This window comes from Musca autumnalis, unplaced genomic scaffold, assembly GCF_047663935.1.
Source record: "Musca autumnalis isolate F117 unplaced genomic scaffold, ASM4766393v1 scaffold_3, whole genome shotgun sequence".
Classification (NCBI taxonomy): domain Eukaryota; kingdom Metazoa; phylum Arthropoda; class Insecta; order Diptera; family Muscidae; genus Musca; species Musca autumnalis.
In genome coordinates, this window is record NW_027411866.1 from 81,928,972 (window position 1) to 81,951,990 (window position 23,019).

The 23,019-nt window shown below is 34.1% G+C and overlaps 1 protein-coding gene across 4 annotated transcripts in view; it reads left to right on the forward strand.

Moving 5' to 3' along the window:
* The window catches only part of dpr18 (defective proboscis extension response 18), a 567,617-nt gene that overhangs the window by 104,854 nt on the left and 439,744 nt on the right, over positions 1 to 23,019 (forward strand). For all 4 annotated transcript variants that reach the window (XM_073977849.1, XM_073977846.1, XM_073977847.1 and 1 more), the window contains one exon: positions 1,786 to 1,815. The gene's annotated coding sequence lies outside the window, so the exon portion shown is untranslated. The remainder of the gene's footprint in view (positions 1 to 1,785; positions 1,816 to 23,019) is intronic.

The window sequence follows — 23,019 nt, forward strand, 5'->3', positions numbered from 1 at the left end:
CAACAGATATGGCGAAAGACGCTTAGGTATCCCAATTTCCAGTTTGTGGAATTTTATTTGAATGGCGGATATCTGCGCTTCTCTTGGACATATTCCAACTGGATAACCTGATAATGAATAGTAATTATAAATCCGAACTGGGCTATAATGACAGACACTGGTTTCTCAATACTCACTGTTCTTGATTTTCTACTTTGTTCACCACTGATTAAAAAAGTCTATCTTAACAAAATATGTTCTACACTGACATACATATATACCAAATATGTCATTCAATGACCAAATGAAAAACAAAATTTCACATATTTTACAAACCAAAATTTTACATTTTTACATATTCTTTTTCCCAATGATTGTTAAAACTTTTCTCATATAAATATGTCAATTTCACAATATCTGTAATCAAACATAATTTAATCTATCAACGACAGTCCTTCACACAGATGTATCAGCAGTGCCCTATACATCCATCTAACTTTTAAGTTTGTTTTTTTTTTCTTTGGCATTGAAACATAAATATTTTGCAAAAGAAAAATCTTCCAAACATTAAAAACACTGTGTACACTGTGCCCAGCCCACATGTCTGCAAAACCAAAATGACAACATTAACCCACATCGGCCATAGAAAACAGAGAGATAGGCAAACAACCTTGCAAGGATAATACTCTCTACAGTACAACACCGCAATTTAAAAGGGGCACCACGTTCTGTAAAAATCAAATGACACTTTAGCATACTTTTGGGGGTTTATGACAAGATTTATACGTACAACGTAGAATGTTTGTGTCGTCTTCCATGTTTGTGTCGTCTTCCATGTTGTTTTGAATGTTTTCTAACATTTTTGTATTTCTCATTATGGTTGTTGCCAAAAAATTTCATGAAAAAATTTCAAACATCTATTAAATTAGATGTCCATGTGCATGAAGAACATGATATACATACATATGTATATACTTATAATGAATTACTGCTTTAAGTAGGAAAACATATTCACATACGAAAATGTGTAAGAAGAATTTGAAAAGTATTAAATTAATATTAAACCCAAACCAACTATTTTTTAAGAATTGATAATTTTTGACTCCAACCCAGAAAAAATTTCCCTTACGAAATAAGGTGGTTTTAAAACAGATTTGGCAGTTGTAACTACTTACAAATCAACCTACTAACACGTTGTTTTAACTAGGGAATATCCAATCAAACGAGAATATATTCAAAGAAGTTTAAAAGAAACATACTTATTTTCTAATGTGAATTATCGAGCTTAATTCATATGTTCAATTGCACGACACTCTACTCCTCCTAGGACAGACAGTTAAATTAATTAAATTAATAAAAAAAAACAATCCTTCGTCTCTAAAAAGTCTTAATTCAATATGACTGCCTCTATTCGTTCAAAAAATTTTAGCACTTTAATAAAGTTGTACCGAAAATCAAGTTCAATACCACAGCCAATTATACCATTACCGAATCAAAAGCTTTGACAATCTCTGTCAAAGCTATTTGTATTCATTGATATAAAAAAATCAATTCAAAATTTAATAGAATACTATATACGAGTAAACCTTTTCAAAAGAAAATATTATTTCTTTTCCTTTGAAAATAAACGTTAGCTTATTTCTTTAAAGTCTTTATTGTATGCATTTGTATGTATTCACAAATGGACTCACATGCATACATATATACCAATATCTGCCTTAATATTGAAAATATCCCAAGAAGTATACAAAATGGGCCAGACAAAGAAAATCACATTTATTTTTTATTCTGTTTCTTTATTTTTAGGCAATACCAATAAATAATCCATTGACACAGGTGAGTTACCTCTTCATATACACCACACACATTCTTTAATGTTTATCTTTCTGTTTGAAAATGGCAATATTATCATGTTCCAAATCACAATAAATCTAACGATATACATACATACATATATTTTTAAAGTGAAAGAACAAAACGTACAAGTTAAATGTTTATGTGGTATTATACACTCAAACAAATTCGTTGTGTTAATTATTAACCCTATTTAAATACACATACTAAGTTATATCATACGAAAAATCGTGATATTAATGATTATAATGGCCTAAACAGTACAGGCCATTAACCAATGAACCCCTCTCAATTTATTTGTCCATATATTGTGTCTAGATTCAAGACCAAGTTAACGTTCCTTAGGACAAAAATCATTTTTCTCGTTGTAGATTAGAAAATAACGGACATCTTCTTGTACGAGCAACGAAACCGGCAAACTGGATTGCTGCACAGGCATATATAAACTTTGTACTAATTCAAAATATGGTTAGAAGAAAAAGAAGGAAATCACAAACCATGCATACAGATGAGGTTATTACGAAATTTCCGATATTTCGGTATAACTTTCAAAATATCGAAAATCAAGAGGCACACTTCTATAGGGGACTTTGGAACCCGGGGACCTATACTGATAATTCTCTTCTGGAATATTTTATAACCCCATGGAAGACTAAATAACAAATTTCAGCCTTTCGGTGGGATATTGACGGCACAACCTTCAGAATTAGGAAAATCGGACATCGTTCTATCGATGAATTTAGTCTACCGATGAATTTAGTCAAACAGTCTTCTACCTCCAGCGAAGACTAAGTACCAAATTTCAGCCATTTCGGTGTGATAATGAGGCTAAAACCTTATAAAATACCGAAATTCGGGTGGTACCGTTCTATGGGGGCTATATGAGGGCGTGGGCCTATACCGACAATTTTCATATGGAACGTATAATATCCCATACGAAGAACAAATACCAAATTTCAGTAAGTTCGGTGGATTATTGTGCCACAACCTTCAAAATACCGGAAATATGGAGGTACCGTCCTATGGGGGCTATACCAAAGCGAAGACCTGTACCGAAAAGTTTCTGGTGGAAAGTTTTATAACCCCAACGAAGACTAAATGCCTATGGGGCTATATCACAACTTGAACCTGTATAGCCCGTTTGCAATACCAAACATCCTAGGAGTAATAGAAACGTCTATACCAAATGACAAAGCTCTATCTTAAAAATTTCGAGCTGTATCTTGAATTCAACAGACGGACGGACAGAGGGACATGGTTATATCGACTTCGAATTTTACCCTGATCAAGAATATATACTTTATAGGGTCTCCGATGAATATTTCGGTGTGTTATAAATGGAATGACATATTTAATTATACCCTCCATATTATGGTGGAGGGTATAATTACCTTCTGCAAACAACGTATTCTCTCTAGTGTAGGCACGACTTTCTAATGGAATGATCGCTACAGATGTATCCCAATTCAGACCTAGAAAAGCTAAAAAAAATATAATAAAATTGATATTGATAATTTCAGCTGAATTGGACAATAAATGCGACCTGTACGTTGCGAACAAAAATACATGGTCAGACGGACGACTCAGAAATGATTCTATGTATATGCCTAGAGGGAACTATGGATCTATCTTTTGTGTGTTACATACAAATGCACAAAGACATAATACCCCTTACCACAGTGTTGTGTAGGGTATAAAAACGGAATAAAATAATTTATAAAAATTAGACAATAATGTCACACTTTTAAAAAGAAGAAAACAAAAATATATAAATGTCGTTGTAAACTTCTCGTTAGTTGTGAAATAAAACACATTATCTTGTCAAAGTTAAAATTATCAGCGGGAAATCGGTATCTGGAATCAAATGAATATATAAAGTAGTAAATAGGTAAATCCATATTTCAAATACATATACATATTAGGGATATAACTTTTTGCACTTTTTTGCAAATATCAAAAATACCACCACATAGCCGTGTATAGCATGAGAAACTATTATGAAATAAGGTGTAATTTTTTCTCTATCGCGAAAAAAGATTCCACACCAAATGCATTGAAGTTCAGTAATGCATTTTTTTATTTTTTTTTGTTACAACAACATATTTGCTTTTCATTAAAATTATTAGTTTTTTGTAATCTAATTTAAAATCATTATCAAACCGTTCTGAACCAATTTGTTCTTAAATCGCGCCATTTCGGAGCATATTATGAACTTTTGACACTATTGCAATATTTGTTTTTTCTTTATAAACTCGTGAATTTTATGTTTTTATTTTTTGTACCTATCGGACAAGAGAATATGGGGTCATTTGCAACGAATTCGCGAAAATTACAGGCTGTTTCGATCGATCTTAGAAACGCGTTTTCATTATTAGGACAAAATTCCCCACATGGTACTGGTGTTGTATTTTTGTAGAAAACAAATACGATTCTCACAGGCAAAGTCAACAAAAACAGTCTGTAACTTTCGCGAATTCGTTGCAAATGACCCCATATTCTCTTGTCCGATAGGTACAAAAAATAAAAACATAAAATTTACGACGCGATTTGAGAACAAATTGGTCCAGAACGGTTTGATAATGACTTTAAATTAGATTAGAAAATAATAAAAATTTTAGTGAAAAGCAAATATGTTGTTATAACAGATAAAATTAAAAAAATGCATTACTGAACTTCAATGCATTTGGTGCGGAAACTTTTTTCACGATAGAGAAAAATTTACACCGTATTTCATAATAGTTTTCCATGCTCTACACGGCTATGTGGTGGTATTTTATTGGTTATAGCCCTAATACATATGTGTATGAAAAATCTATTGATGTTATTACCAATAACTATTGCGATTTCTTCTTTGCCCAACAGATATTTCCATTCACCTTTTTGGATTCAATAACAACGAAAAGATCGACTCAGGATTTTACCCTGATCAGGTCACAACTGGATATTTTAATGGCATAAAAACAGAAAAACAAATTTAATATTCCCTCCCTCACTATTATGGTGGAGAGTATAAAAAGTAGTTAAGTGTGTTTACTAAACCATGATAGGTTTTTGGTACATTTGAACAGGGTAATGAGATCCATGTTTGATAATAAGGTATCACGTCTCTACCCAGTTATCGCTGCCTTCTTGTGTATAACAAGGGATACCTGCAAAGTATATTCTCTATATCTCTTCTGCATCTACACATAACCTAGATCTAATGACGACATTGCGTATCTAATGCAGATACCTTCTGTAATTAAGAATATCACGCGAGTTTTAGTTCCATAATATAAAGCTTTCTGACCTACCTATCAACAATTATAGACCCATGACTATTCGTTTCTAGCTTTCCTGATAGTTAAAATCTCTGATTGAAAAATGCTACAGTTATACGAGTATTAGTGGATTATCGCAGTTGATACCGGCGCTAGTGCCGTTTCTCCATCATGGATCTATCTGTATTTTTTGCAAGACCGTGCAGAGGATAACTACGAACAGTAATGTGATGGTGAATACTATCGTTAAGCTCGAGTTGATTATAATTTCAGTTCAAGTCCTTTGCATGTCCAATGTGTGAAAATTGCCACGTTGTTACCACTCGACATTTAATGGACATTCCAAAAGTTTTTTATTGAACCAAAGTTTAAAGAACAAAGATAACATTCAGATCAGCTAGAGCATAGTTTGCCTCTAATGTGACCTGGTTCTTGTTTGTTCCATATGACAACCCTCTTAGAGGGGATATTCTATGCCTAATATTGTTGTTATTAGCAGCAGCATTCTATACCATATATTGTTGTTGATTTATTCATATATCATTCAGTTATCTAGAACAGATTCCTCCGTGTCTAGATTCAAAAATTCCGCAAACTGGACTGTCTGCATCCATAAAGAATCAGGAGACAGGTGAGTGGAGTTGGCTGGGTAGCTAATCAAATGCAGAGCTATTCCTATCAACATTCAGGACTTATGTTGATAGAATGATTATCAATTCGGACCCAATACGATTTGAGTCTGCTGCATCGTCCGGATATTAATTTGGCTAAAACTACTCGTGTTTGCTTTAGCAGCTGGTGTTCTTTATCTTTGTACTGCATCCATGCCTAGAGATCTTCGTTTTTACCTTGGACCTTCTTCCACTGTAAAGCGCTAACATTTGCTTACTACACTGGCGCCGCATATCTTACCACCGGCCGGCCTAATGCTTTGTAAGAGGACAACAGGGTTTCTTTGTCTGCATTCCAAGTGCTGCCTGCCAGCGACTTGAAGTCTTTAGTCCTACTTCTGATCTTGTCGCAAATAAATGTGACTAGCGCGGACGATTTAACATACTGTCGAACGTTACACCCAATATTTTGGAGTAGTTAGTGGTGGGAATCAGTACACCATCGAACAATATCTACAGTGGGAGCCTCATTATTGCAACTCCTATGATGGCAAATTACACGAACACAACACGACTGTTGAGATGACGGCCATTGTTGATGATTTGTTGGAGTCAGTCCAGTGCATAGAACCGGCCGCCATGGGAATAGGGTTCGGATTGCTCGGGTGATAAGAACTAATCTTACCTATCCCAGCACGTGAAAAATTATACGAGCACAAACAAACTTGAAAAGGTGGCGGTCCCTGGTCGAAGATTTGATGGAGTCAAGCTGGTGCACAGAATCAGCTGCCATGGAAATGGGGTTTGGATTGCTTATGAACGTTGTTGGTTAATTTTTGAAAGTGATTTCTTCGTAATCAAGTAGTTTGTCCAGTATATTTCCAAAATACTTAATTTTATCGTCAATTTTTATTATCTTGTCCAAGAAAACTGCATTATAAAAGTGTTCCTACTTTGTTCTAAAAGTAACAAGTAGGAAAAGCGTTAAATTCGGTCGGGCCGAATTTCACAAATTTCAGCCATTTCGGTGGATTAATGTGACCACAACCTTTAAAATACCGAAAATCGGAAAGTACCGTTCTATGGGGGCTATACCTACAAAATTCTGAGGGAAAGTTTTATACCCCCAAGACTAAATACCAAATTTCAGCCATCTCGGTGTGATAATGAGGCCAAAACCTTCAAAATACCGAAAATCGGGAGATATCGTCCTATGGGTGCTATATCAAAACGTTGAACTTTATAAACAATTTATGGTAGAAATGTTTCTTAGCCTCTGGAAACACAAAATACAAAGTTACAACCGATTCTGTTGTTAAATGGGACTAATACATTCAAAATATATTAAAATGATGCGTACTTTATATGGGGCGTTATATGGGGGCTATACCAAAACGTGGACCTAGATAAACCAACTTTGGTAGGAATGTTTTTTGGCCTCTGGAGACAAAAATACCAAATTACAACCAATTCGGTGGTAAAATGGGACAAATATCTTAAAAATTCCTTAAAACGACGACGCGTCACGCGTCATTTTGTATGGGGGCTATACGAAAGCGTGGACCTACATAGCCCACTTTCAATACCAAAAGTCCTACGTACATAATAGATTTTCCCAAAATTTCATCGACCTACGTCAATCAGACGGACAGACGAACTTACATGGCTATATCGATGTAGAATTGCACTCTGATCAAGAATGTATATAGTTTGTGGGGTCTACAATGATTATTTCGAGTAGTTACAAACGGAATGACAAACTTAATATACCCCCATCCTATGGTGGAGGGTATAAAAAAAAATTCCACTCCTCCAAACTTCTTTTTGTCCATCCCTCTCTTTACAATGTTTCTGAATATCTATCTTGAGCGTCCCACATGTGTGCTGAAATCCATTTCAAATTTAAATGTATACAATATCCCTTAAGCTGTTTGAAGGCCTTACTTTATTGCATCTGCCTTTTAAGGAATGACATATTTGTTTCCATTCCTTTTCCGTAAATCCTACTTTGTGTGCAACTTTTTGATTTCCTATGTGTTGTGTTTCTTGCGAAAGCATCCGCTGACCACTGATGGCCGGAAATTCCACTTCCTTCTCGCATAGTATTTTCTGGTTTCTTTATCACTGTTTCACATCTCTTTGTTTTCTTAGCTCTCTGGAAATAGTGGTATTCGGCTTAGGGCAATGAAAACTTCATTGAATTCCTAAGTTTTAACAGCATTTTTTTCTTGGGAGGATTGGTTGGATTTGCCGACAAACAAGAAAAGAGCAAAGGCCGAAAAGGGAACTTTTTTTCTTTGTCGGAGAAAAAAAGTATTCAACTTAATAATATAGTCCAACACACAATACTATAATCATCATCATCACGACGGACATGGCTTTTTTAAATAGGAATTTAAGTTTGGATGTTTTTTAATGTCTTCTTATTTTTTACCCCAAAGAAAAAAATACATGCACTAATAAAGGTTAGGTTGTGTTATTTTTTTTTTGTCCCATGCCCCAAAACATCTACTTTCATTCAATAATCCTATCCAATGTGGATGTTTATCCCTTTTGAACGGTATTCTGGTTTTTATGGCTTTGAAAATGAACACTACAACATTTATTAAAACATACCGAAATCCCATTGGAGTTATACTCAGTCACTTGAATTTGAGGAATTTTTCTTTCTAGACAGGCTGAAATATTTTGTCGGGGCGAGGTGATTTTGTAAAATAAACAGCCAAGAGGGAGTTGATATTTTATCTGAAGGTTTGTTAGTGGCAATTCGTATAACCTACCGTTGAAATATTTGTTGCCTTTGTCGTCACACAAAGTGTTTTAATACTTCACGTTCGGACGGCATTTTTCATATCTTTCTACTGCTACTGGTAGCGTTAAATTAATGTTGTGTGCGGTGTTACATTATGATATCCTACAAATCCCAAAGATTCCCACACACACCAACCCATACACACTTTCTGACACTAATATATTAAGATTATGACAAAATATATGTATGTATGTATTGTATGTATGTACCTATTGCGTTGTTAAGGTATGTCGTGCCAAAATCATGGGCATCATCGTTGCGTCTGTTGTTGCGAATAGCTCTAACCAATCTATATTTATATGACAACTGGGATTTTCTTGAAGGTGATTTTCTTTTTGAAAAGTCTTTGAAATTGCGTGGCTTATGTCTGCGCTTGCAGCGCACTTTAATTTCCCTTAGGTTTTCGATTGTCGTTCAACCCTATCGAGCTTAAGATCGTTGCGTTATTGGAGTATTTATGGATGTTATCGCAATTTATGTCTTGTCAAGCGAATTCTTACAGGAGCATTACGTTTATGAAAATGTTTCTGTGTAATATTAAATTGAGGCTGGTGGCATGATGAAGCTTGATTCTTGGGTTTTGATGTCTTTTAATATTGATTTGTTTGGGAATGTAATTAAAATATAAAACATATAAATGTTTATAGCGTCTACTGTGTGTATAGTGTACAGTATTTGCTACTGCATATTTAGGTCGCTATCATTGTGTGAACGCATGATTTTTAAATTGGTTGAATTGTGTGTGAGAAATTTTTACACACACAATTACAAATGGGAGCCCCATTGCATACAACTGTTTTAACGGCAGAAACTATACACTTGTATAAACATATACATGTGAATATATGAACACATACTCAGTGAAAATATTATAGTTGATATGTAAGGTGTATAACACTGAATGTGACGCACTGTCATGAAATGAACTGTAAAACTATCCTTAAGCAAACATTTTTAACTTTTGTATGTGAGGTACCCGAAGGTGTTGTCCGATATGGACTTTCTTGAGCTTGATACGAGGACTGCTCGACAACTTTCTGGCCGAACAATGAAAACGCGAATATTTACCATCAACAGTAGTTTTATTGTTTTCGTAAGTAGTCGCCAGCGTGATTTATACACTTTTTCATGCGCTCAAACCAATTGTAGAAGCAGTCTTAACACTCCGGATTGAAACACCTCCAAAACATGGTTTTAGAACGCTTAAACAGGAAGTTCTGGCGACGAAAATCGTTGAACACGCCTTTTTTCTTGATGTGCGGGAATCAAGCGATGTCGTTGGGTTCTATGTCAAGGCTGTACATCGGATAACCCACCCACGTTTTATGCGATCAACAAGGCGCTGCACTTTGGTCCCATATGCGAATTCTTTAGCCAAAAGTCAATTTTTTGACATCCTTCTTTTTGCGTTTTTCTTCGTAATAAGAGAGTAAAAACCCCAAAGCAACAAAAACAAAGTTTGTTTGTACTAAATTTGAATATACCGTTAAACAAGAAGTTGTCAAAGTTGAGATTTATTTACTGTGTTTTAATAGAGTTATATGGACATTATTTTGTGATAATTTGTGTACTAATAAAATCACGATAAGAAAATTAGAAAGTCCAATATGGAAAAGAAAGATAAAAGTAAGTAGTCTCATATTCCAAAAAGTTCGGAAGAAAAATTCGGTGCAACAACGAAGCTATCAACACATTTCTAGAAACCTCCTAATTAATTTCTTTTATAATTTTGGACCGAAATAATTTTGGGCGAGAGTGAGCGGTCTTAAAAAAATAAATACTAGTTTGATGTGTGTATTTTAATCAAAAAAAAAAAAAAAAAAAAAAAAAAACTGGTTTCAAGTTGCGATTCGTTGCGATAAATGAAGGATAGTTTTTTCTCAAGCTACATAAGTATATAAAATTCAGAACTATTTGATATTTGGGGGGTACAGTTTTGAAGCGATTTTTATGATAACTTGCAATATTTAATTTGACACAGTCGATATAGGTCCACGTTTGGATATAGCACCCATATAAGGGCAAACCCAATGTAAGGTATTCTAAAAATTTTAGCCACATTTTTAAGCCGATTCTGCTGAAATTTGATATTTGGACATCTTATGTCGTAGAAACACTTCGTACCAAAAATTATCAACATAGCTCAAAATTTTAGTCACAAGTATGTATGTATTTTTAAAATTTTGGCTAAAAATAATTCTGAATCAATATTTTGTGACAATTATTATGAATACTAATAAATATCAATACAAAACTTACATAGAAATAGGTCTGACCAGAAAAAATGAGAGTTGGGACCGTAGTGCGCTGGTTTGAATCGATGTGTGAGAGCTCACAGTGTCATGGTGCACAATGATTCGTCTTCTCTTGTTCGTTTTTCGATTTTCTCAGTAGACTTCAGGCAAACAAACAACGACGACATGAATTTTTTGATTTTTGTCGTTGGGCGCATCCACTGTGCGACCGTCGGCCACGATTGAATTCATTAAACCTGTTTTTCATAGTGCTACAGGATGGTCCTTTATCGACATACAAAGATGTAATTTGATCGATGCCCTCTTGCCGTAATTATCCACGTCGAAAGATGTGAAAAATGATCGGACGAAAATGTCCACAAGTAAATTTAAGTATTTAAATATTTAGTAAATTTTTTATTTAAATATTTAGTACAATTTAAAATTATAATAAAGATAAAGCTAAAAGCACTAGCTGCTATGGCTATCGGCCTACAATTAAATTCCATTTTTTGCAAAGTGATTCTTTCATGCACTGTAAACAACACAACACATGGTCCGTATGTCAAACTGTCCTGAGTACGTTTATGCTAAAAACTTTCAAGCTTGCAGTGTTTTTTGGAACTTTCGGTCCATTATTATCCGAAGTATGGACTTGGCCGAAAAACTGCCACTGTAATAAGAGGCCACTAGTTAGGTTACCAAAAGAGTGCACCTATATAGTCCATAATTGAACAAACTTTGGACAAATCTGTTGATTCGTTCGTGAGTTATCGTGCGTGAAAAACTTTGAACTTTTGTGGCCCAATCGGTTGATTTGTTCGAATGTTATCGTATGCTCCACTCAATCAGACGCACAGGGTGAAATCGACTACAGATTATTTGAAAAGGATTTCGTCTTTTAGTGTAACTCCCATAGAACGGTACCTCCCGATTTAGGTAATTTTCGTGATTTTAGCCACAGTATCCAACCGAAATGGCTGACATTTGGCATTCAGTCTTTGTTGTGATATGAATATACATAATTTATGGTGGATGGTATAATAAGAGTTCAAAATCGCCCCATTCTGCACTTTTTATTAATAAAAACTTGTATTTAACATTTTGTTTGGAGACGCATCACTGCATTCATTTTCCTGGTGACCTGACTTAACGCCTAAGGACATAACGCCCAAAATTATTTTTGGGCGTTACGTCCGCCCTGACCCCGGACTTATAACCCAAAATAAAATTGGGTGTTATGTCCGCCTTAACTCCGGACATAAGGCCCAATAAATATCGGACACAACGTCAAACATTTTTTGGGCCTTATGTCCGCATTGTAAGTGGACATAACGCCCAAAGTATTATTTTATATTTTTTTCATATTTTAATGAATTAAAATTAAGCTTCGTTCCTGTAGTTTTTTAATGGTAAAAGTTTCAAAAGAGCAAACCGACGAAAATGAGTTCAAGAAAACTGGAACAAATGTCAAAGTGGGCGTTTCAGCGAAGCAGAAGCCGCCAAATATGTTGCATATTTTTGCTCGCCCAAATTTTTCGTGTAAAAAGTTTTTAAAGAAAAAGCTATCCAGCGCCATTTTTGTTCGAAGAGAAGTGAACATTTTGCAACTGTTTTGGTATACGGGAACGCATTTTTGGGAAAATGTGCAAAATATGTTAAATGTGTAAAAACTTTTTAGTTCTGGAACGAAGATTTAATATTTGTAATGCTGCGCCGGTTTCAATTTTTTTAAAAATGTGAATATGGTAGGCTCTTTCAGGTACTATAATGGTTAAGTAGATTTTAAAAATGATTTGATTGATCTGAATAGCGAACACATGACAAAACGGAAAGTTTGACAGCGTGTTGAGTGATTTATTTCTTATTGTAAATTAAAAATTGAGTCATAGATCAAACCTAAAGATCTTGAAAGCGATCGAGCAAAGGTCGAAAAAGGTATATTTTATAAAAAATCGAGCGCGCTATTTCTTATAAAATATACCGTTTTCGACTTTTACTTGATCGCTTCCGTAAGTTACGTTAAATGTTGATATGTATTTAAATTTCCCCATTGTAAATAAAATTAAGTTATAGAGCAAACCTGAAGATGCTGGAAGCGATGGAGCAAAAGTAAAAACGGTATATTTTATAAAAATCGCGCGCATGATTTTTTATAAAATATACCGTTTTTGACTTTTGCTCCATCGCTTCCAGCATCTTCATGTTTGCTCTATAACTCAATTTTTTATTTACAATTTTGTATGGGGTTGTAGAAAGCACAGAAGAACAACAAAAAACCTTTCAAATAAACAAATAACTACCAAAATGTTTCTACAAAAAAGCACCACGCGCAATCTCTCCCCACTGGTTTTAGACGAATCGTCTACAGATGACAGTGAGTCCGAAAATGAAAGCCAATCTACGCCTCGGAAAAAGCTTTTATACGAAATACGTTTTAAAAATAAAATTGCAGGTTCATAAAGTTGTGCATGCTTGTAAACCTTGTTTCGAGGAAACACAAGACAATCATAACGATCAAGATACGTTACTATTGTGTCCATTTGGTCGACAAATTGTTGGAAAAACCGTAGAGATTTGTATATGATTTAAGATAGTTTATTTATTACATAAATAATTCAATTCAATTATTTCTAAATAATTCTGAATATTACTATATGAACTGGTAAAATCCTTAATTTCGGAAAACGGACATAACGCCCAATTTCATTTTGGGTGTTAAGTCCGGGGTCAGCGCGGACATAACGTCCAAATTGGATTTTGGGCGTTATGTCCGTTGGGCGTTAAGTCAGGTCGCCCATTTTTTTATTCCACCCATATCGTGGTAGCCGTAAGGCGGTCGTTTTCATTTTGCTTTTTATTATCTGTTATGATCAATTATCAATTACAACTTAAATCTGATTTTATTTATCAAAATGTTTCCCATAATCGTAGATTTATTTGAAGCAAAATTAAAAAATGCTTCTTTCCCGAATTGGCATATTTCCTAAAAACTGCTACAAAACCCAAAGTCACAGGTAAAAATTCAAGATGTTATTCTAGACAAGGTACATACAAATTAAAAAAAAAAACTAAACTCGACTAATTTCCATACCAACCCCTATTTTAATTGAAGAAATTAAAAAAAAAAATTGACCTTACATTAATAATGCAAGAAACATGAAACTTCTGGCTTATAAAACTATTTCATTTAATTTAATACCATTACGATATATCAAAAATATAAAAAATTCTACAAAAATATATTCACAGAATGTACATGTCTATCACAATTTTACAGCTAAAAAAGTTTATCGTTAACATTGTGAAAAACATCTGTTTTAAATGTACCGTTATTCCGTTCTGACTAACTATTTCTAATTATAATATATACCATTAAGTACTGTCAACACTCTGACTAACTATTTCTAATTGTAATATATGCCATTAAGTACTGTCAACAATCTAGTTTAATACTGTATTAACGTTTTGCAGTTTCTTTCAAGTCAATTTTTTGATTTTGTGTACACTAGATGGGGTTTTGTTTTCCACTGTGCGTTAGGCTTATTGCTATCTTCAATGACATAATTCTTTGACTTCGTCTTCACCCCTACAATTATAACCAGCAGCATGAAAAATGTTATTTTCATAACGTAGAACACTTAATCCTATTTTTCTAAAATTTAAAAAAAACACAACTTTTTTAAGTAGATTCTAGTTAACGGTAAAAAATTATGAGCATTGACCGAGAATATGTTCTTTTTGCGAATGGTGCTAAATATGTGATGCTCACACCTTATCAGCGTGTCCCCTTCGGTATTGAATAGTCCGACTGGCAAACAATCGGCTCGTGCGGCTTTAGTATACTTCAGTCGGTTTATTGCTATCTTTACTGACATCTTCTGGGATTGGTTATATGGTATCGTCATCACCCCTGGAACTGCCAGCCAACAGCTTGAAAAGATTAATTTGGGTAATGTAGAACACTGTCTTTAAAGAAAATACTTTGTTCTTCACTACGTCAGTATGTATCTGCCCCAAAGCCATCAAATGTATGTTTTCCGCTTTGGTAGAATTTTCGAACTTCTATCTGACTCTTGCACAACTTGATTTGATTGTTCTCTTCCATAGCAGTAAGGTGTTGATTCTGGTCATTCCATAGGTTCCTTATTGTACATCCACCCATATGTTCACTCCACCTTCTCTGAAAAGAGTTAAGGGATACCAGGTACACATTCGTAGATCGTACTTTTACTTTTTTTCTTTGTATTTCATGGTTTTAAGTGATTTAGATAGGTAATTCTAGGCGTTCATGGTTGCGTATGAGTTTTCAACGAAAATATACCAGATTTTACTTAGGGATAGGTAATGGAAAGCAATAATCGATTTTTCGACTTTTCGATTTTGGTCTAAAACTAAAAATGCTATTTTCGGTCTTGCGATTATTTCAGCTGTTTTAAAACTCGACTTTCGACTTTTTCATAACCGCAGAAAATCGATTATTCGTCGATTTACGAGTATTCTTTTTAAACTGTAAAACCGCCAAAAGGGTAAACCCGCCAAGTCGACAATCTGTGGACAAACTCGAAAATCGATCACAAGATAATCGATTATGCGATTCTCCCTCCAGACAAAAGTCTACTACGATTTTTAGATTTTTGACTGCAAATAGTCGATTAATCGATTAACCGAAAGTCGACTTACCTATCCCTAATTTTACTTATACGCCAACAGAGGCAAAGTATTTTAACACCTTTAGCCATTTTATACTGACTTACTCGTATAGCACTGTGAACACAAATTTTGGGGCAGACATAATTCCTTTTGGAGATGAAAGCCCTTGGTGAGTATATTAAGAATCCCAAAGGACAGATCTCGTGAGTCGAACTTCAGCGTTATGGCGTGATGTAATTTTTGCTAGCGACCCTGTAATTTTCGTAGAGCACGACGACCTTCTACCTCGCTTCCTTCAATGTCCTTTTCGTCCTTTATTTTAAGAGCCGCTATAAAAGTACCACAAGATGACGTTTTTCAGCTTCGAAATATTCTGCAAAAATGTCGGTCAGAAAATTTTAGGTACGACTCTCATTGACAACTAATCGACTTTTGTATGAACTCTGCACAAATTAGCGATGTTTTATAGGTTTTTAAGTACTAAGATGAACTCCTTTAGAATGCTTGTGAAAATTGTGTTTTTTTTTAGTTAATTAATTTAATCGAGCTAACATGACCTAAGGATTTTGTATTGAAAACGTGAGTTCTAGCGAAGTTCCACACACCCGAGCAATATGCTACGATCCTTTAGCTGGTGGTTTATGCAGCTCACTAGGCATATCGCATGTGAATGATTAGAAGACAAACACGGAGTTTGAAAACTTCCATTTATACAGACATTATTGCAAATTTTCAGATATAGGGTATTTTTGAAGCCTTTAGTATCAAGTCCACCTGGAGTCTTATCTAGAATCATTTCTCAATACATACACATGTACAATTCTGAAGAAGAAGTTCGAAAAATTGGCAGTGGCTCAGAACGCTAACACCTCGGCAACATTGTCTGTAGCATATTGGTTGGGTGTGTGGGACTTCGATAGGATTCACTTTTGCAATACAAATTCCTTAGGTTTTATTAGCTCGAGTAATTGAGTTAATTTAAAACCTTCGTAAATAATGACATTCGTCCTAATAAAGTAACAATAAAAATATTTTTTAACTCAACTACATTGACGCCAGATAAGTTTGGTCGAAAATCGTCAATTTTCGGGTGCCAAAATCGTCGAAACAGTATTTCAAAATCGTCAAAAATCGGCAAATTCAATAACTTGAATTTCTGTTCAAATTATTTCTAAATTTATTATATAAATTTATATATTATAAGTTAAAAAAAAAAAATATTAAATAAAGAAAACATTTACCATTTCATAAAACAAGGCAATAATATCTATAAATATAAATGGTTTTACCATATACATTAGGCCGGGGCGATTTGTGTGGCAGGAAAAAACCTTAATTGGCCCTTCGCGATTCTGATTCCTGGTATTGAATTGAGCAGAAAAGTCGACTGGACCATATGTCTACGATGAAAATCGAGCCTCCCGATTTTGACTTTAAGTTTTTTATATACGTTTTTTGACATCTTCGCATACTCGTATAACAGCCAAACCAGTGAGATTTTCGAGCCAACATAGTTGTTTAAGTCTGAAAAAATAGTTGTTTAAGTCTAAAAACCCCCACAAAAAAAGAAAACTATAACTGAATTTTCCACAATTTTCAAAATAAATATTGAACAAAACAAAAACACATTATATTTTTGAAAATTATGAGAAATTCAGTTATAGGTTTTTTGTGGGGTTTTTCAGACTTAAACAACTATAGCTTAGCCATTTGTTAACAATAATAGCATATTCAAAAGATATTATTCACTTTAAAAGGAAGAAGGATGAAAAGAAATCCGTTGTGGAAAAAATAAGATATGCCCGTTAAAATTTGAAAATATAAGAAACCCATATTTTCAGTACTTTTACCGTTATCAAAAGATAATACGAAGCGACCCAAACGAACTAAAGGCATTTTCGTTCTCCGTGGATCCCAGCACGATGGAATTTTGCATCAGAACGCTTGAATATTTTTCTGGTCAACTTTTGTAGCACAGTGTCATTTATCGACATTTTCCGAAAAGTTTGCACTTTCTCAAGACCAAAACTGCCTGAAAAAGCATTCCAATGCTTTTGCGATGTATTAGAGAGTTCTTAATTACTGTCGTGGCTACAATTTTTGTCTTTGCGTTGGCTCGAAAATCTCAATGGTTTGGCTGTTATATTCCAAGATGTCAAGAAAACGTAGATAAAAAACTTAAAGACAAAATCGGGAGGCTCGATTTTCATCGTAGACATATGGTCCAGTAGACTTTTTTGCTCAGTTCAATCCCAGGAATCAGAAACGCGAAGGGCCTATTAAGGTTTTCAAATCGCCCGGCTTAATATACATATTGAAAATTTTGTATAGTTTTGTGACAAACGACCACCTACGATAGACCGCTTCTAAAAAAGCGGTGTTCACTATAGGTGGTGAAGGACTGTAGCGATTATCATATATTTTTGTAGGCTTATTGAGTACATACAATAGCCCCTCCCCACTTGGCGCTTCTAGGATGTTTGTGGAACAATTATACTATATTACTAAGTATATAAAAATCTTTTCTTTAGAGAAACGACTTTCATCCCAATTATTAAGGTTTTTGGCAAAAAAAAAAAAAAAAAAATCTACCACGTTTTTTAACAAAGTTTGATTTTGACAGTTCCCCTCTTTTTTAAATCAATATTCTGTAAATTCCCTCGTCTAAAGACAAGATTACGTACTTAATAAGCTCATGATGATCCGTACAGTCGTTTTCGAAATAGAGAGAATACAGCAAAACGTTTTTTTTTAACAGTGTCCCGTAGATGGACACTTGCCACAAAACTATGCAATATTTTTCAACAAAAATTATAGAAGGTAGATCAAAATGTGTCTTTCCACATGAAAAACATATTTATTAAAAAATACTGGTACTTTTCTTGAAACAAAAAAAAAAATCATAAAAAATTATGTTTTTGAGCTTCACGACAAGGTGTTACGCTTTAAACACAACACGTGCAAATACAGCTTTAAGATGTTAATTATAGCCTGTTGACATCGTAGATTTTTTCAGGTAAAACTTCTTTATGAGGATTTATTTGACGTATACACAATGGAATTGGCCTTTATTAAATTCGGTTATATATAAACGTACTATAATAACCAACTACAACTTTCACATTTTGTTTTTTAATTTTAATTTTGTTTTTTTTTTTTTTGTCTAAAAATCGTCAAAATGCCGATAAATCGGCAAATCTGGCTTCACGGCTCAAATATGAGCTCAGTTTGGCTATGACATCCAAACTATTATAGCAATTTTTATAAATTTGGTCTGATTAGATTCCACGTGAAGTTTTGATTAATGTAATGGCTGCTAAATTGACCTGTATTTTGAAAAAATTATTGATTGCGTTTGAAAATTTGTCCATTTTTTTTTATCAAATTTCCCGAAATCTACACGCTAAATTTCCCGAAATCTACTCGCTAAAGTCACCTCGTGACAACTTTTTAGCGACATTTTTTCTATTTAAAATGATTTTTATAATATACTAGGGGACCCGGCGAACTTCGTCTCGCAGTTTGTTAGGTACAGAACTTTATGGCTTTGGTTCAAACCTATAATACTATTATTGCTATCACCTTGTTCAATGGCAAATATTTCTTTGTTTTGAACTGTTTAGGACGATCTTTGAAGCAGAAGCACATTAGACAATTGTACTTTCGACAATTGTCAGTTTGCCGAAGAGAGAAGGTACTGAGAGGCAAAGTGTTTCTATTTTCCTCGACTCTCTCCTATAAACTGACAATACCCGCGAAAAAAATTAGGTAACTCTAAATCGGGACTAAGATATATTTTTTAAGCAAATAACACGTTTTGCGATGTAAATAAAAATATTTGGTAGCGCAGTTGAAGCAAAATAATATCATAACGCCCCTATTCGTTGCATAATCGATGGTTTTCTGCAATTCTTGTTTCCACCACTGAACACGATATTTCACTAAAGCAATTGTATATGAATTTGAATTTAATGCTGAATATAGTGCTTATTTAAATTTGCGTTTTAATCAATTAACCCATTTTAAACTATTTACCCATTTTGATCCGATCGCTATCAGGTAACCTTCGTCTGTTTTTATACCCTCCACCATAGTATGGAGGGTATATTTAGTTTGTTTTTCTGTTTGTAAGACATCGAACTAATCATTTGCACATATATTCTTGATCAGGATAAAATTCTAAGACGATCTAGCCATGACCGTCAGTCTGTCTGTCCGTCTGTTGTAATCACTCTAGCGTTCGCAATAATTGAGCTAGAGCGCTATATTTTTGCACCCGAGCGTCTTTTTTTCCATAGGCAGGGCAAGTTCGAAGATGGGTTATATCGGAAATTTTTGGTATAGCCCCCATATAACGCTACCTCCCGATTTTCGGTATTTTGGGAATTTAAACTACATTTTTTGACCGAACTACCTGTAATTTCACGTTTGGGGTTCCCAGTGGTCACAAAACATCTCCACCAAAAACCGTCAACACAGGTCCATGTTTTGGTATAGCCTCCATATAACGGTACCTCCCGATTATCGGTATTTTGAGGATATTAGCTAAAATTTTTAACCGAACTACTTGTAATTTCAAAGTTGAGGTTCCTAGTAATCACAAAACATCTCCACCAAAAACTGTCAACATAGGTCCATGTTTTGGTAGAGCCCCTATATAACGGTACCTCCCGATTTTCTGTATATTGTGGATTTTAATTACATTTCTTGACATTTCTTGAATTATCTGTAATTTCAGGTTTGGCTTCCCAGTGGTTCCCAAAGTATATGCACTAAAAACAGTCAAGGTCCATGTTTTGGTATAGCCCCCATATAGCGGTACCTCCCGATTTTTGGTATTTCGAGTATTTTAGCTAAAATTTTTTATCGAACTATGTACCTGTAATTTGACCGTAGTAATCACAAAATATCTCCACCAAAAACTGTCAACATAGGTCCATGTTTAGGTATAGCCCCCTATATAACTGTACCTCCCGATTTTCACTTTGATATATTTTTTTTATGTTTTTTACCTTATTTATGTACCAGAGGTCACAAAATATCTTCGTCTAAAATTGTGGACAGGAAAGAATATAATTATTCCGTTTTAGTTCAGAATATTTTATGGTGGAGGGTATAAAAAGTTCGGCCCGGCCGAACTTAACGCTTTTTTACTTATTTTTTCTGACTTCTCTATTTAGTGTGATCTCCCGAATTCTACTTGCACTGCAAATTCGGTATTAGATACAATGGCTCTGGTAACATGGACAGAGCTATTCTATTAGTTGCCGTTCTTTGTGTGTTTCGGATGCTTGAAGTCTTGTCACACTAACACGTTGTTATCGATTACTTGGTCACCCTATATTTAATTTCGACGTAAATAAAATAGTCAAATTAATATCACAAAAAAATTAACTATTAATAAGTATTTACCTACTTATGTCGCCGATAAAGAATATTTGTCAGATAATTCGACCAAAAAAACTCCAGTACCTCCGATTTCTTGTTTTTTTTTCCAATTTTGAATATTATCCTTTTTTCGAATGACATACATACAGTGTACCAACAGTACCAATGTACATATGTATGTTTGTATGTATGTATTTGGTCGTTTGTAATTGCCTTTTTTTGTATCATGACAGAATCTAAACAGTATCAAAATATATCTGGTACAGCTTAAATATTATACCGCATACATCGGAAGTTTATCTTTCGAAGATTTTTTACCTACGGTTTAAAAGTATACATATATGCCACAAATTCAATTCCAATGAAATTACCTCGGAGCTCTTGATGTTTCAATTAACCCACCAATTTTGTGGATTTGTACCTTTTTCCTCAAAACTGTGGGAATCACTTTTGGCATTATCATCTTAGTCTTTTCAATCGGTATCTGACCGAAACCACCCCTAATCTTTACAAACTCTAAACTAAGCCCTTTTAACCATTTTTCGCTGTAAATTTCCTAAAAAGACGCTTGAAAATAAATGAAAATCGATTTGATTGTGAATAAAAAATTCTATACAACTTTCAAAAATTGACAAAGGCATATAATGGACCCTCACAGTAGGTGCAAATACAATTTTCGCCAAAAACTGTCCAAATAAGTGCCAAGATTTACTCCAAACGCGAAGCTCGATAGAAATTTGTGGAAAAATTTACTTCATTGAAAAAATATTTTTGCAAATTTTTCGCAAATTTTCGCGATTTTTTTAGGTTTTATCCTTTTCTGCCATGAGACCATTCCGAATTGGTGCGAATTGTCAAAATCTGTTCAGCCGTTCTTGAGTTATAAGCGTAGTAACTAACATCATCCTTTTTTATATATATAGATTTTTATAATAAATTTTTTTCTTAAAAGCAGATAGAAATCCGCGATAACTTTTATCCGCAAGAACCAAAAATAAGCTCTCAAGCGGATTCGTACTGGAGAATATTTTATTAACCTATGTACCAAAAAAGTTGAAGTAGCATGAAAAGATAATTTAAAATTTTTTTGTTGAAATGGAATATGGAAAAATTGGCAGCAGTGTGAATATGGAAACACTTTCATACGCCAAAATGTACTTCAGCGAAAGAATGGTTTTAGGATGAAATTTGTTTTCGATTTTTTGGAGTCCATTTGGTAATTTATTTGGAACCAACATTAAAATAAATACATAAAAGGCCTTGATATTTCTTCTGTGGGAACCAGTGTATTAAATTTTATCTGCCCTAAGAAAATGTACTCAAATGAGACTGGCGTTGAAGATCCTTAATTTTCTTTAAAAAACGACTATAACAACTATAAAAAATCGCATCGACCCTCTTTTATCCATTTGTAACAACATCCGACTTGTGAATTTATTTACTATGCAATGTATGGATTTCTATAGACTTCAAAATTGTAAAAAACATGATCAGGAATGAATATTTTCACCTTTAAATCTGATAAATGGAATATAATATATTGAAATGACTCTAGAAATTGAAAAATATTTTCAAAAATCACTAAGGATGCGAAATCGACGGCATTCCAGCTGTGCCAAATTACTCTCTGTGGACTGCTTAAACAAGAAGTAATGGAAGTACTAGTTCGTCATGAGCTAGTTCAGATTTATTTTAGTAAGTAATTCCCAGTTAGTTCAGTGATGCGTATGATTAACATATGACGATATTACCAAGATTACTTATACGCCAACATAGGCGAACTTATCTCTAATTAGAGATGGACAGTGTGTAAATACCCAGGTAAATACCCGGTAAATTGGGTAAATACCCATTTGTGGGTATTTATTTTACTATATTGAATCGCCAATACAACAACTTACACCCTATTCCTGGGTTTAGATTGTGAAATCGATTCAAAATGGATAGTTTTGCAATACTTTAAACAAGTGGGTAAAAACCCTATAACTGCCGAACCACTTGATGTAGGCTGACAAAATTTGGCTCATATCTTTCTTATGTCAACTGAACTTCTGGTATTGAAAATGGGGTCTCCGCGTCCATGTTTAAATATAGCCCCCATATAACCGTACCTCCCACTTACTTGTTTAAAGTATTGTAAAACGATTTCACAACCTAAACCCAGGAATAGGGTGTATGTTGTTGTATTAGCGATTCAATATAGTAAATACCCAAATAAATACCCACAA